We start from the raw sequence: 15561 nt of genomic DNA on the forward strand, positions 1-15561 counted from the left end.
CGCTGCGAAGACGTGGAAGGCAGCGCCTTGGGTGAGTAACCCCTGATAACAAGGCTGCGGCCCCGGCACTCCTGCCTTTTGGTGTCTGGGCTCCAGCTGCCTGGGGGTTAGCATAGCTCACCTGAGCCAGGAGGAGGCTAGGTGGATATTCCTTTTCCCCCCGAATCCGCTCGCTTTCTTCCCGAGCCCGGCCAATCTACCCTCCCGCCTCTCCTGAGGCCAGGAAAATTCCTGAGGTCACTATCTTCACCTTTGGTAGAGGCTGGGGTCCTCAAGAATTGGCTTGCCTCTTTTTGCCGCTCATCGTGACCCAAGGCCAGAAGTCATCGTCCTGATAGGAGTATGAGTCTTTGCCATGACCCTTTTGAGAGGAGCACATCAACTGCTTGCTAGACCTCCAAACGACCTTTAGGGCGCCCCTAGACCTCAGCTCCATTTTGTCCCCTCCCAGTCACTCTCTAACTGAGAGCCAGGGGTCCTTCTGGCTACAGAAGTATCTGCCCTCTCGAATTTGAGAGATGCCGATATCCTGTTAACATCTATACCTTTAAAAGGTGATGCTAGAAAACAGATGGATTCCAGCAAAAGCATGCTTTCCCCCACCCCCCCAACCCTGTCCTTTATATCTACATCCCTGCCTTCACTTGCTGCTGTGTATTTAGTATTAGCTTTATTCACTTCCTCTTCCTCTCATTTGAGTACCCAAAAGAACTGTGGCTGAGACACAGAAAAACCTAGGAGAATATGATTCATTGCGTAAGCCCATCAAGCCGTTACATATTTGAAATAAGACGTCATTTCTCTTTTTACTCCAGCATCTCCTCCTTCAATGGCATTTTTTTCACCCTCTTGAAATTAACTTGTTTTATTCGCTATTTTCACCTTTAAAAAAAGTCCATCCTCACTCTGAGAAATGATGGTGAAATGCAGAATAAGTGTAAAATAACACTGAAATTAACCCCATTGAAAAACTAAGCAGTTTGATTTGTTGGTTAATTGTTTAATCAACTGCTCAGTTTCCTCTTCTGCAAAAATAAGGACGTTGGTGTAGAGCATAACTAAGTTTCCTTCTAGTGTTTTTATTCTTGTACCTCTAAATTAGTGCTTATTAACATGTTGCTGCATAAGGGAGATTTAACCCGAGAAAACTTTTCCATCATTGTTTGTAACTTGAGTTTTTCTTTTATTTTGCTTCTAACAACAGTATTAAATGTTCTTGAGATATAACGCAGCAAATGTACTGCCAGTAAGCAAGATTTTAATGGTGTAAGGTCTGTTCCTTAAATTGTAAAATAACTCATCTTTTCAGTTGAGTTAAAAGCTTAGACATGTGAGATTCCTGTTACAATTAACACTCTCTGCCATTTAGGTGGCAGATGAAACATTGAAATGTCAGTACACTTCCATCTTAGACTAGAGTGCCTTATCAGACCATAAGTAATTTGACACCCAAAAAAATCCATGGAAAGTGTAATGCAACAATTAACTTTGAGTACATTCAGTTTTGTGTATGTGTGTGTGTGTCTCTGTGTGTTTTGGAAAACCCCTATTTGAAAAAAAAAACCCACAAATGATTCAGATTAAGTTTTTGTTTGAGTGTTTGGGTCAGAGAATGAGATGGGTGGACAAAGAAGAGTCTTGTCCAATTCAGTGAGAAGAAAATGAGTTGGGACTCTGGAGAGGCTCAGGTACTAGTTCCAGCTCTACTTATATTTGTAACCTTGAACAAGTCATTTTACCTTTCCTGGTTTTCACATTTTAAAGTGTCTTCAGACAGTTGGTAGAATAATCTGGAAGTTCCTCAATTTGAATTCTGTACTCATACTCAACAGATATGATGAATATGTGTGTGTGTGATGCACTTTACATGAGGCTTTGTCATAAATCCTGATATATCATTTGCTATTTAGAGTGTTTTCCTCAAAGGTCTGCATATGCTAGCTTCAATTTAAATATACTTAATTCCTAATTCATTGTAACTTAGTGACTTCCTTACTATATGTGGAAGTCTATAAATTGGGAAGCATTTTACAAAAGTCAGACATATTGTTAACTTCTGTTTGTAAATGAAAGGTATACACACACACACACACACACACACACCCCACTGTTTTTTAAACTTCCATTGCTTTTAGAAATTTGTAAGGAAATGTGTACATACTGCCTTATAATTGTTATTGGCTAAGAACTTTAAAAGAATATGCAAACATCTCATTCATTGTGTTTATTCACTCAATTATCTTGTTCCCTCATCTGTCACTTATTTTGTGCCAGGCCCTCAAAATATTATGGTTATGAAGACAGCCTCTACTTTTTAGTATGTAGTCTGGGATGGTGGTGTGGTTGTGAAGAGACAGATGTATGTGCATTTAATTGTTATTGAAAGTGGCAGTGAGGGCTAAGGATATAGCTTCGTGGTAGAGCACTTGCCTAGCATGTGTGAGGCCCTGGGTTTGATCTCCAGTACCACAAACAACAACAACAAAACGCAAGAACCAAACCAGAGACGTAAACAAAATCCTGGGGGAAGTTAAGGTTCCATAAGGAAGGAGATGATTGTATTAACTATAGCCTATAGACTATTCAGAATTACTTTTGTTTCCTTCATTGACTTTCAATTGCTGAGCCCTTAGCAAAAAAGACTTGTCTTACATATTCTTTTTTTCTTGACTTTGAATTTTGACGTAGTTGTAGATTGTCTCATATATATAATATAGTTATACATGATATTACCATTGGGGATACATATAATATATATAATGGTAACATCATGCATAACTATATTATAACATCACAACCAAGAAATTGAAATAGATACAATCTGTCCATTTTATTCAGATTTCACCAGTGGGTTTTTTTTTTTTTTTTTTTTGGTGGTGGTACTGGGGATTGAACCCAGGGATGCTATACCATTGAGTTCACAGCCCTCTTTATTTTATTTATTTATTTTGAGACAAGGTCTCACTGAGTTGCCCAGGTTGGCCTGGAACTTGCAATCCTCCAGTCTCAGCCTCTGGGATTACAGGTGTGTGTCATCAAGCCCAGCTGATTTCACCAGTTTTAATGTGAACTCTTTTGTAGATTGGTATGATCACCAGAGGCAAACTACAGACATCTCCCTACCTCCCTGGCCACTTGGGAATCATTGATCTGTTTTCCACATCTGTTGTCTTGTCATTTTAAGAATGCTAAATAAATGGAATCACACAGTATGTAACCATTTGAAACAAACTTTTTTTTTTCTACTTGGCATAATTTCCTCGAGATTCATGTAGAGAATGTATCCTTTATCAATATTTTGTTCCTTTCATTGCTGAGTAGTATTTCCTAGTACTGATGTGTGTTTATAATCATTCTCTTCTCAAAAGATATCTGCTGTTTCTGGGATCTTATTTTTTGGGGGGTGTGGCTATGAAATACTACATACAGATTTTTCTGTGACCATTAATTTCCCTTTCTTTGGTTTAATTGCCCAAAAGAACAATTGCTGGGTTGTTTGATAGTTGCATATTTAGTTTTCTAAGGAACTGTCAAACTGTTTTCTACAGTGGCTGTATGATTTTTTTACATCCTTATTAACAATGTATGAGTGTTCTTCATCCTTGCCAGCATTTGGCATTGTCACTGTTTTTTAAGTTAGCCATTCCAATGGGTTTATAAAATATCTTCCCATAATTTTAGTTTGTGATTTTTGAATAGCTAATCATGTTGAATGTCTTTTCACTTGCTCATTTGCCATCTCTAGGTCCCCTTTAGTGAAATGTCCATTCATGCCTTTTGTTCATTTTCTATTTGCATTTTTTAACTGTTGAGTTTTGAGAGTTCTTTATATATTTTAAATACTAATCCTTTAGATATGTGGTTTGAAAGTATATTCTTTTAATTTGTAGCTTGTCTTTCCAACCTCTTCACAGAGATGTTTTCAGAACAAAGGCTTAAGTTTGGATGAGGTCCAGTTTATTAATTTTTCCTTTTATGGACTAAGCTTTTGGTGTCAAGGGATCTTACATACTTTTCTTATTTAATTTTATTTCCCTCTGTATAATATCAATTATTCTGTAAGCAATGTGAGCATTTTCTCTTTCAGTAATCCTAGAGCTCAAATATATTTTGTTTAAAAGTGGCCTTGAATTTAGTATGTGAATAGTCACAAATGCTTTTACTTTATTAAAATGGCTCCCATCCTTTTGTACCTTAAACATATGACATCTACTTCACCAGGCTGTCACATACAACATAAAAAATGTGTATTTTAAAATAAACAGACACATGATGTGTCAAGAAGGTTTTTGGTTTCACTTTCTAAATTAAAAGTATTTTGGCAAAACTGTAAGTTTTCTCATCAAAGATTTTGATAAGTAACCCAAGGAACAAATTTTTGTGTTCTCAGTTAAACATACTTTGAAAGTCTACTTCTGCATTTTGAGTAATCATGAATCATAACCATATATTGGTGAGCTTTTCTCATTGTTATTAGAATAATGAATAAAAGATTATTGAATCTGGCTGGTCAAATTCTATATTTTCCTTTTACAGTTGCACTTAGCATTCATTTTAATTGTTTTTAAAATAAATTTTAGGGCTGGGGTTGTAGCTCAGTGGTAGAGTGCTTGCCTAGAACATGTGTGGTACCGGGTTTGATCCTCAGCACTACATAAAAATAAATAAATAAAATAAAGATATTGTGTCCAACTATAACTAAAAAATAAATATATAAAAAAATTTAAAAAACCCCAAAAGGTCTGGGGATGTGGCTCAGTGGGAAATCACCTCTGGATTCAGTCCTTAGTATAAAAACATAAAGATATGTACTCATAAGAGCTTATATAAAGAGTTAGTGATTAATTATGAGAATATTGATTTCTGCAAAGTGGTATGAAATTATCACTTGTCCCTTCACTGTTATCATATTTGCTCAATTATGTTTGCAGCTAGTGTAATATATTCCTGTTTGAAGAAGATCAACATTGGTTTAAAGTAGATACCAGGAAAATGCTCCCTGTGGCGCCAATCCTACCCATTACCTGTTTTAGTAAATAAACTCTGCTGGAATGCAGCCACATCCATTCATTTAAGTATTGTCAGGCTGTATTCACAATATAACATCAGAGTTAAAACAGGACCTATGGCCTGATAAACTTATTTACTCTCTGGACCTTTGTAGAAAAAGTTTGATCCCAGAGATAAATCAACCTTATAAATTATCATTTTCCTATGTTATCAAGGAAATTTAACAGACTTTGCCTTGAATTTTTGAACTCTTTGTTTACATTGTCAGGGGCTATTGTGATTCAGAAAACTGTATTTGTTTTCTTGACAAAGTTAGCCGTCTTAGTAAAGCATGCATAGAGAGTTGGAAAGGTTAATTTTGTTGTTATTGTTGAAGTGTTAGTTATTTTAATGTGAATGTAAATTTACAGGTATGACAACTAGAGGTCTATGCAATCATAATGTGAGTAATCTTAATTGTGAGTAATCTTAATTGTGAGTCACAGTGATTGGTAATTAGTAAGCCAGGCAGGGCAGCACGTTTGCTCCTGAAATGGCTATGTGATCTTTAAAGATATAGTAGTATGAAGCTATCAAACTGAACTTTGTCTATTGTCTACTATTTTGTTTACCTGGCTTCCTTCTTTTGTAAGTTAAGTTGACACTTTAGTTCTTTTAAATGCCCAGTGTTGTTGAAAATGGAAATGGATTTAAGACCCTTGCTTATACATTCAGAAGGAAATGGATACCCACCTCTTATCATACAAAGAAATTAAGATATATTTAAAAATATAAGTACATATTTTTAGTACTTTTGGAAAGTATGACATCTTAGAAAGTTGAAAAAATAAATGTGAGACTAGAGAGAAATAGCTTCCACATATGCAATAGAAACTTTAATTGACTTCTACTTACCTGAATCACCACATTAAATGAGGATGTTCAATTTCCTATCACTGAAACTTTGCTATTAGTAGGTTAATTTGTAGCATTCCAGTGTTCTTGTACACCAAGATGTTTTTATTATTTAACCTGTATAGTGTGGTTGTACATGTTTTTTTTAAAAACATGTGATTTGTTTAATATTTTGTAACCTGGTCAAACACAAGTTGGGAGATTTGGAGCTCTTACTGAAAATTTGCAGATGAAGTAGTACAATGTCTGGGGTTTGGATCTTATATTGGGGTGGGGGTAGTGTTGGGGAGTGGGTATATATTGAAGAAAACACAATTCTGTTATGTAAGCTTCATTATATTGAAACAATTGAGTGTTTTAGGAAGAGTTGGAAACAAGTTGCTAAGGGAAATACTAACTAGGTATGGCTAGGACAACTATAATATATTTGTGTAAAATTAATGTAGAAATCAAAACAGTTTTACACTCACATTGCTTTGTAAGTATCTTTTAAATTATTTGAAGTTTTGTCCTAAGAATTCAGTTTAAAGTTCTATATAATCAGTGGGCCTGGAGTTAAAGACAAAAGTCTTGGCCTCTTGGCCCTATATCAAAATGTTGGTGAATGATTGTACATTTACCACTGATAAAATAAAATGTGTGTCATGCATATTTAAAAATAATTTTCACCCAAATTTAACTTTTTAATTAATTATCAACTGTTCTAAATCACATTAGATAAAGGGCTTCTGTTATATAATATGCATGATATATAAGGAGCTCCTATGGATAAGTAAGACAGGTACTCATTAAAAAAGTTGCAGAGGAGTATAAGTTGGAATTTCTCAGAAAGAAATAAATAAAATGATGAATAAAAAAGAAATGATGCTCAAATTCACTCTGATAATTAGGGAAATGTGGGTTGGGGTTGTAGCTCGATGGTAGAGTGCTTGCCTTGAATATGGAAGGCACTGAGTTCGATCCTTAGCACCACATAAAAATAAAATAAAGGTATTGTGTCTATCTACAACTAAAAAATATTTTTTAAAATATGGAAATGTAAACCATTTTTCACCAACTACATTAGAAAAAACTGAACATAACTACTTTTAGCAAATGAGCACACTCGTACACTGTACAGGTCTTTGAGAAATAATAATCTAATCCTCTCATTTAAAAATGTACATATATTTTGATCCAGCAATTCTAGGGAATATCTCCACATGTATATAAAGCTATATAAGGTTTCACTACAGTGAAAACTTGGCAGAAACTTACATATCCATCAGTAGGGGAATGATTTAAATAATAGGTTGTACTGTAGAATACCATAGAGCAATTAAAGGAAAAAATAGACCTATTCGAACTGACATAGGAGTTCTAGAGAATGTTGTTAAGTAGGAGATGAGGTGTACAGTTGTATACCGTAATTCCACTTATCTAAAAACAAATAAACCCTTATCATTGGTACAGATAACAAAAAAGGTCTGATTGATAACACACCAGGAGTAGCTACCCCTAGAGGAAAAAGGAGTGCTGTTAGAGGAAGGCCACATTTTACCCTATAAAATTGTATAGTGTTTTTTTTTTTTTTGTGGTGCTTGTGATTTTACTCACAGTGCTTGCATGCAAAGCAAGCACTCTACCAACCGATCTATATCCCCAACCCCTCTATAGTGTTTTTAAAACAATTTATAATTTATTTTTGTTAGTAATTTTGAAGATTAATATATGAAACATTGGCACACTGAAGGGTAATTACAATATGATTTCTTTATTATGTAACAGTACCATGCTAGAAATGTAATGGCTTGTAGATAAGTGAGCACTCAGGTTTTTTTTTTTTTTTTAATATAACTTTAACTTTTTACCCTATACAATTCTATTGTGTGTGTGTTTTGTTTGTTTGTTTGTTTTGTGGTGCTGGGGACTGAACTCAGGGCCTTGTGCATGCGAGGCAAGCACTCTACCAACTGAGCTATATATCCCCAGCTCCTCTATAGTGTTTTTAAAACACATGTATACATGCTTGTAATCACAGGTGCACACACATGTATATATCTTTCTACAAAAATGGATTTTCACTATACATACTGATTCATAAACTTGCTTCCTTTAACTTAAAACTATACTGGGAACATTGTTCAGGATCAGTAACTGAATGAATGAAAAAGATGTCTGGTGAGACTATAACAACATTGTACCATGTAAATGTAATGTTTTAGTTAAAATAACCAGTTTCTAGGACAAACTATAATCTTGAAAAAAGTTATGGTCACCAGAAACAAATGGTCAAGGAAGCTTTATGTTCTTGGTGTTGACCAGTTCAAAACAGAACATTTTAAATGTAACTGGACATGTTACAGTCATATGTCTCTTAGTGATGGGGATGTTCTGAGAAATGTGTCATTAGTAGATTTTTTTTGGTCTGATTTTTGTCATTGTGTGAACCTAGGTGGAATAACCCACTGCACACCTACTGAATATAATTATATATGCTATGATTTTATATGACTGGTAGCACAGTAATTTTGTTTACACTAGCATCACCACAAATATGAGTAATGTATTGCACTACAACTTTCATAGGTGATAGGAATTTGTGAACTCCACTGTAATCTTATGGGACTACTATCATATATATCGTGCATCATTGATGGAAACATCATTATACAGTGCTTGCCTGCAATTAAGTTGTAGTTGCTAGTGATGATATATAAGTGAATTACATTAAAATGTCATTAGGAAGCTTGTATATTTTCATGAACATTTAAAAAACTTAACCCAAATGATTATTTTTGGTAAAAGAAAACCAACAGCTGTGTCTAGTTTTTGGTTAAAGTTACGCATGGCAAAGTTATATTATTTTACAATTTACAAGAGTAAAGAAAATCTAGGTATCTGTAGCAATGTCAGTCATCTTCTGTATATACCTCTAGAAAATGAAGAGCAGAGCTGTGATGGAGAACCAGGATAGATTTGGGCAATTATGTCTGTATACCGCTTTCTCCTATCATTTATAGGCATTTATTAAACATATCCACTGAAGGCCCATAATATCCTCTGGGTTTATGCTGTGGGGTTTAAAGGCAAAAATACATTGTTTTGTGATGAAGACTTTTTGTTCCTTTAATCATTTTTTCCACAAATTCAATTGTGCATTTTATAAAAGGTGTTAATATGATTAAGGATCTGCCTAGCCACTCATATTTTTGTTATGATGATGGAAACAGCCTCTATTTTGCAAGACTATATGCATCTTGGCCTTTTCAGAATTGATTTTATAGCAGGAGTTTTCTCTCAGAGGTGCTACCAAGTTAGCCGACTTTACAGGGGAGTCAGGGTAGAGGTTCCCTATTTCTCAGCTGATTAATGGGAAGGGGATGTGTGATTAGATTATTAAAGAGATGTTGAAAATGTTAATAGTGGATTCTAGTGGTTGTTAGATGTTAATACAATGGAAAGGCATGATGAAATACTTGTTTTCTCTTAGGTATTTTGTTTATTACCTTTAATGTGTGCTTAAACTATTAATACTGTAAGAAAGTAATGATAGGTTTTGAAGGACCACTCCCCTGAGGGTACCTGACTGAGGTGTCTTCAAAGAAAACCTAAAGAAGTGGGCAGAGCTGCTACTGCTAGGAAGATGGTGATCCTTCACTGTGCTCAGAATATGTTTCTATTTCTCATATGAACTGAAAGCTAAAAAGTTCCCTCAGACAGGAAACAGGAACTTGGTGAATGAGCTTAAAATTTTGTCATGACTTTGAGAAGAGAGCTCACACTAATATTGCATGGAATGAATCCAAGCAAAAGGTGCTGTGTTCCACATAACCACTGAAGATACCAAGTTGAGAAGTAGCCTAAAAGAATAATTGAAAAAGGATAACTTTACTGAAGGATAGAACAGAAGTATTCATAACAATTGTCAGATGAATGTGTTTTAGACAAATAGGGCAGAAAAGAGAAAAGCAAGTATTCCAACAATTTGGAATCACCACTTTCTGAAATTGGTCAAAGGTCAATTACAATGTTATAGGATGTTTTAAAGTCTTTGGTGGAATATTTGGGGTGCAGAAAGTGTCAGGTAGCAAGGCAAGCCCAAAATGGTTTTAGAAGGCATTGGGATCCTCTGCACCTAAACAATTCCTTACTGAGTAAGTTAAGAGTTTCCAAGATGCAAGTTGTTTCCATAACCTGGGAGCTAGAAAAGTCAGGGCTCAGGTGCAACTTTGATGAATTATGCAACCTTTAATTGGGAATCCATGTAGTGCTTATTTCCCCAAATAGTCAGCATTCTCATTCTCATTCAAACATAGGTACATGTTATACATTTTTAAGCAAAATGACTGACCTCTTAAGGATGTTATGCAACTCAAAAATTTCCCTAGAAATTTGTAACCACTTTACTTAGATTTTGGTTTTAGGTCAGAATTTTTATGTAGAAGCAGGTTCTTTTCATTTATTAACATAATTACATTGGTTTTTAACATTATCTTGATTTCCAAAAAAAATAAATCTTAAAATATTTGTAGGAGAGAAGCTTTCTTTAGGAAATAGCCCTCAGAGAATTCAGGAGGTTCCTTTTACCCAAGGTTTTCACTTTCCACAGTTTCAGTTACCCACAGTCTTAGTTGTCCACAATCAACCAGTCTAAAAATATCAAATAGAAAGTTCCAGCAATAATCAGTTTATAAGTTTTAAATTCTTTGTATTGTAGTATGCTGTGATAATTATCCTATTTTTATCACAATCTCTTCTTGTGCCTAATTTATAATTAAACATTATCAAAGATATGTATGTTTAGGAAAAAATAATGTATATGGAGTTTAGTGCTAGCCACAATTTCAGGCATGTGAAGAATGTCTTGGAATGTATCTCCCATGGATTTGGTGGGTACCATACTTCATTACAAGTGGTATTAAAGTACAGGCTATTTTATAAGAGACAACTAATTGTAAAATGAAAATCTTCATGGTGAATGCCCCTGCCTTATTTTGTATTCCTTTTTTGAAATGGAGTTCACCAACATTACTATTAACAGGTCAGCCATATCATTGCATTTATTTTGGGGACTTGCTTGGCTAAAAACTGAATGATTGGTAATTCTTAGTCCCAGGATTACAAAATAGTTAGTAGAGTTAAAAAGACACTTACACCAGCCCAGCCAGCTGTCTCGAATCCTAGCTCAGTAGGGGTGTAATAATAAAGTATAAATAAACATAAGTGCTCTATAAAGGTGACAGCTCTGGCACTTGGGAGGAAGAAGTTCCAGTGGTGGGGTAGCTCCCCAATCCCTGTCTTATCCCTGTGGTACTCTGCATTTTTAACCATTGTTGGTTGTTTACCTGAAATATTTCTATGGAGTGACTGACCTATATAATTACAATGCTAATAGAAAACTGGGGATTTTTTCCTAACACAGTTTTCAAATACTGATGTTTTTTCTCCAAAACAAAAACAAAAACAAAAGCCCTAACACTAAGGACTATACTTTGTATAATATGGACAATGTATTTGTCTGCTCACATCTTGTTTCCAATTGTCCTCAACTTGGGAAGGCTGTTGACCACTTTCCTCCCCCACCTTTGTTTGAAGGGTCATCTTTCTCAGGACACTGCCAGCAGGAAACAGGAGGTGGATGCTATATTAGGGCATTACCGAAGATGTAGAGGAAGTAGCATTGAATTTACCGTCTATAGCCAGGGAGCTCCTTGAGTTTTGAAAACCAGGAATCTCAAATCCAGCTCGTACTTAAAAGACATATTTAAAAACCAAGGTGTACCTATGGGATCCTTAAGCTAAGTAATATATTGAGAAGCTCTGCAGTTTTTAATTTGATGATCAGTTGTCAGTGAACATTAGCAAAATTGATTTAGAATTCTATCATTCTTTATCAAAAGTGGGATTATTGTTATTCAATACGTACTATGCTGCTTTAGTGACTTTAATAAGATGGAAGCAATCATTTTGGAGTAACTGACTTTGGTTACACACATTGTTTTTCAACTTACAGTGATTTCTCTAAATTTTGACATCATTCCTAGCTAAGGTAATAAGCACTTAAGGTCTTATTATTTGTCTAGTCTTTTCTAGATATAACATTTTGTCATAAAATCATGGGAAAACATTTCTTTTTCATTGGGAGAAGTGACGAGGAATTTAAGATGGAAGATTAATTCTTAAACTGTAAACTATGCTGTTGACATCTACCTCCAAAGTTAAAGAAAAATCAATGATATTTGAAAGTTGTAGGGTTACCTATTTGGGTTGGATAAAACTGTCCCGTGGAATGATCTAAATTTTAGGAGTTTGAGTTTTGTCCAAGTTTTTTGGCCACGTCCTGCTACTTACTGCTACATCATTTTCCCCCTGCTTTTATTGGCACTGCCACATTGCTGCTGAAAGATTACCATGTTGACTGGACTTGGCACCAGGCTCTGAACTTCAGTATTGTTCTTTTTTTATTTTCAGGCATAGCAGTCCTAGAAACCATAAGATGAGGGTGTTAAAAGCATTTCGATGATACCTTTTCTTATTCTTTTTTAAAAAGTCTGTCCTGTAAGATATTCTCACATAACCAACAGAGCTCAAGATGATTTATGGTAGGAGGAAACATTTCAAAACCATCCTCTGTGTTGACCTTGGTTTTGCCTTTGAAGAAGAGTGAGCAGCAGATTGCTTCATATAGATGAAAAAGCAAACTATGTTCTTATCTTTTATTGCTGTTGACATTGGTTACAGATGCTTCAAGAAGTATTGAATTACTGCCTAGTTTAAAGATGATATATTTTAGATTAAATAATCATAGAAATAACTGCAAATGGATATCTTAAAGGCATTATACATTGCCTATTCAGCAAAAGCTAAATGCATTAGGGATTTATGGGCAATATCTACCAGCAGGAAATATCAACACTTGAAATTGCAGCAGGTTCCTTTACTGACCTTTGTTTGGAGACATGTAACTCCCTTTTCCTTAAATGGTATTTCATTAGATGGGGGAAAAAACACTTCTGATCTGCTTGGGGTTTTAGTACTCCAGTACTTCTCTTTTAATCTTTTCTTAGAGTTCTTATTTTAGCAGTGCTAGGGCTGGATCCCAGGGCCTTGCACATGCTAGGCAGGTGCTCTACCACTGAGCTATAATCCTAGCACTGAGTTCTTATTTTGGCACTGTGCTGAACTGTGCGTATATTGAGGTATTTTACGTACTTAGGTACTGAAACCTCCATTGGGTGTGTTCTATAGTGGAACTGACCTATTCCAAATTTCACATTTGCTGGAATAAAATAATCAGACAAGAGTGTAATAGCTGGCTAGTCTGTAGATAAGATTGATCAGGATCTTTTAGTTTTTCTGTTTGTGCTTTTTGACACTGCGTTTTTCTTTCGTCTATTCTTTTAGAATAGAAGGTCCCTTTTAGGTCTCTTTTAGAACCTCACTTTCATCCTTTACTCTGCATACTTTTTCATGCCCAAATATCTGAAGAAACTTAGAAAAGAAAATCCACTTTTAGGCAAGCCAGCAAATACCTAAGCAGTAACAGGTATAACTGGATAATTGTGGAGGGTAGCTGTTATTACTAAATTTTTAAAAAGCCTATAATTGTCTAGATTGTTAGAAGGTTGAGGATTGCCTCCTGGGTGACCTTCATTTCCTTATTCTACATATATATTTAGCTTTCTATTCTGTCCATTTTAAATATTGCCTATCAAATAGTAAACTTCATGAGTGTAAACATTGTAATACTCACTGAATATTTCTTGAACAAATGCATGCATATGCACTTATAACTACCCAGAATTTGGAAAAATAGATTTTTAAGAATACTGTGAACCAAATGGATTGTCATTGGTATATTTTGTCCTCTATTCTGTGTGTTATTATGATGGGTAGTCTTCAGCTATGATGTTTATGAAACTTAACCATTTTTTTTTTTCCTGTTTCAATGACTCTACTATGCCCAGTAGGGTAACATCACTTTTGTATTTAGGAAAAGACATATGATGTAATTGTCTTTACAATTTTCTGTTGTAATGATAGGAGGAATAGTGACTTACTGTCAAAGATTTATTCCACTATATGCCTTTTTTTTTAAATATAGGGATGGCTTAATCAAATTGATTCTTCTAAGCTGGATGTGGTGGTGCACACCTGTAATCCCAGCTACTCAGGATCCTCCAGCTGAGGTAGGAGGATCACAAGTTCAAGACCAACCTCAGCAACTTAGTGAGGCTCTAAGCAACTTAATGAGACCCTGCATCAAAATGAAAAATAAAAAATGCTAGGGAATGGGGCTGGGGTTGTGGCTCAGCAGTAGAGCACTCATTTAGCATGCGTGAGGCACTGGATTTGACATTGTGTCCACCTATAACTAAAAAATAAATATTAAAAAAATGCTAGGGGTTGGGGATGTGGCTCAAGCGGTATCGCACTCACCTGGCATGCACGCAGCACTGGGTTCGATCCTCAGCACCACATAAAAAATAAAAAATAAAGATGTTGTGTCCACCAAAAAAACTAAAAATAAATATTAAAAAAAATTCTCTCTCTCTAAAAAAATAAAAAAATGCTAGGGATATAGCCCATTGACAAAGCACCTTGAATTAAATCCCCAGTATAAAAAAATATGGATTTTTCAAGTTTCTAAAAAAGTTTTTAGTTTGTACTTCCATATTTAAAAAATGTGATATTACTAAATGGCTTGTTTTTAAATTAACATTTTATTTTAGATTTTTTTCTTTTTTCTTTTTGGTACTAGGGATTTAACCCAGGGGTGCTTAACTACTGAGCCACATTCACAGCCCTTTTTATTATTTTTTATTTTGAGACAGGGTCTTCTGAGTTGCTTAGGTCCTTGCTAAGTTGCTCAGACTGGTCCCCAATTTGCAATCCTTCTGCCTCAGCCTCCTGAGTTGTTGGGATTACAGGCATGTGCCACCATGCCCATCGTATTTTGTAATAATTTTAGATATACAGAAATGTGTTAAAGATAGTCCAGAGTTCTGATATATAATTTTTACCTATATTCCCTTAATGTTAACATATTGCATAATGTAACTCTGGGACAATACTATTAACTCTAGAATTCTCTTGAATTTTCATATTTTTCTACCAATTTTTTCTTATTCCAGGATTCCAAACTTTTGTATGTATTAATCTTAGAAAACATATATAGATAAAATGATAAAAAGCAAACACAGTATTATAATCCTTGTATCAAGACAACTGATATTTTAGTATATATCCTTCTATATTTTTTTTCTTGTGGAGAATATAAATCCATTCCCCTGCAAACTATTTGAACTTCTGTAAAAGTTAGTTTACAAAATGTATTTTGCATACCATTTTTAATTTGCTTTTTTTTTAACACAGTATAAGTTTCTTGAGGATCCTATTCTCTTTCCACATCCACTGTTTTTATTATGGTTCATTCTCTACCCTTAGATATCGTTTTATGTCAATTTTTTTTGCTTAGTTAATTCTTGATATCTTTAAGTAAAAGACCAACCATGCATGTAGGTGTTCTCAACCTTTTCCTTCTTAATAAACCAGAGAAATATGACATGTGCCCCTCAGTAAGTGACTTCTCAAAAGGCCAGTGATTTTGAATATGTGTGGTTTTGTGTGTTAGGTTGACCATTTGAAACTGCCTTTTTTTTTTTTTTTTTTGTC

At 34.8% G+C, this 15561-nt stretch overlaps 1 protein-coding gene across 1 annotated transcript in view; it reads left to right on the plus strand.

Moving 5' to 3' along the window:
- Acsl4 (acyl-CoA synthetase long chain family member 4) overlaps positions 1-15561 on the plus strand; it is a 78984-nt gene continuing 63423 nt past the window's right edge. The window contains exon 1 of the mRNA XM_015497928.2: positions 1-31. The gene's annotated coding sequence lies outside the window, so the exon portion shown is untranslated. The remainder of the gene's footprint in view (positions 32-15561) is intronic.

This window comes from Marmota marmota, unplaced genomic scaffold, assembly GCF_001458135.2.
Source record: "Marmota marmota marmota unplaced genomic scaffold, marMar, whole genome shotgun sequence".
Classification (NCBI taxonomy): domain Eukaryota; kingdom Metazoa; phylum Chordata; class Mammalia; order Rodentia; family Sciuridae; genus Marmota; species Marmota marmota.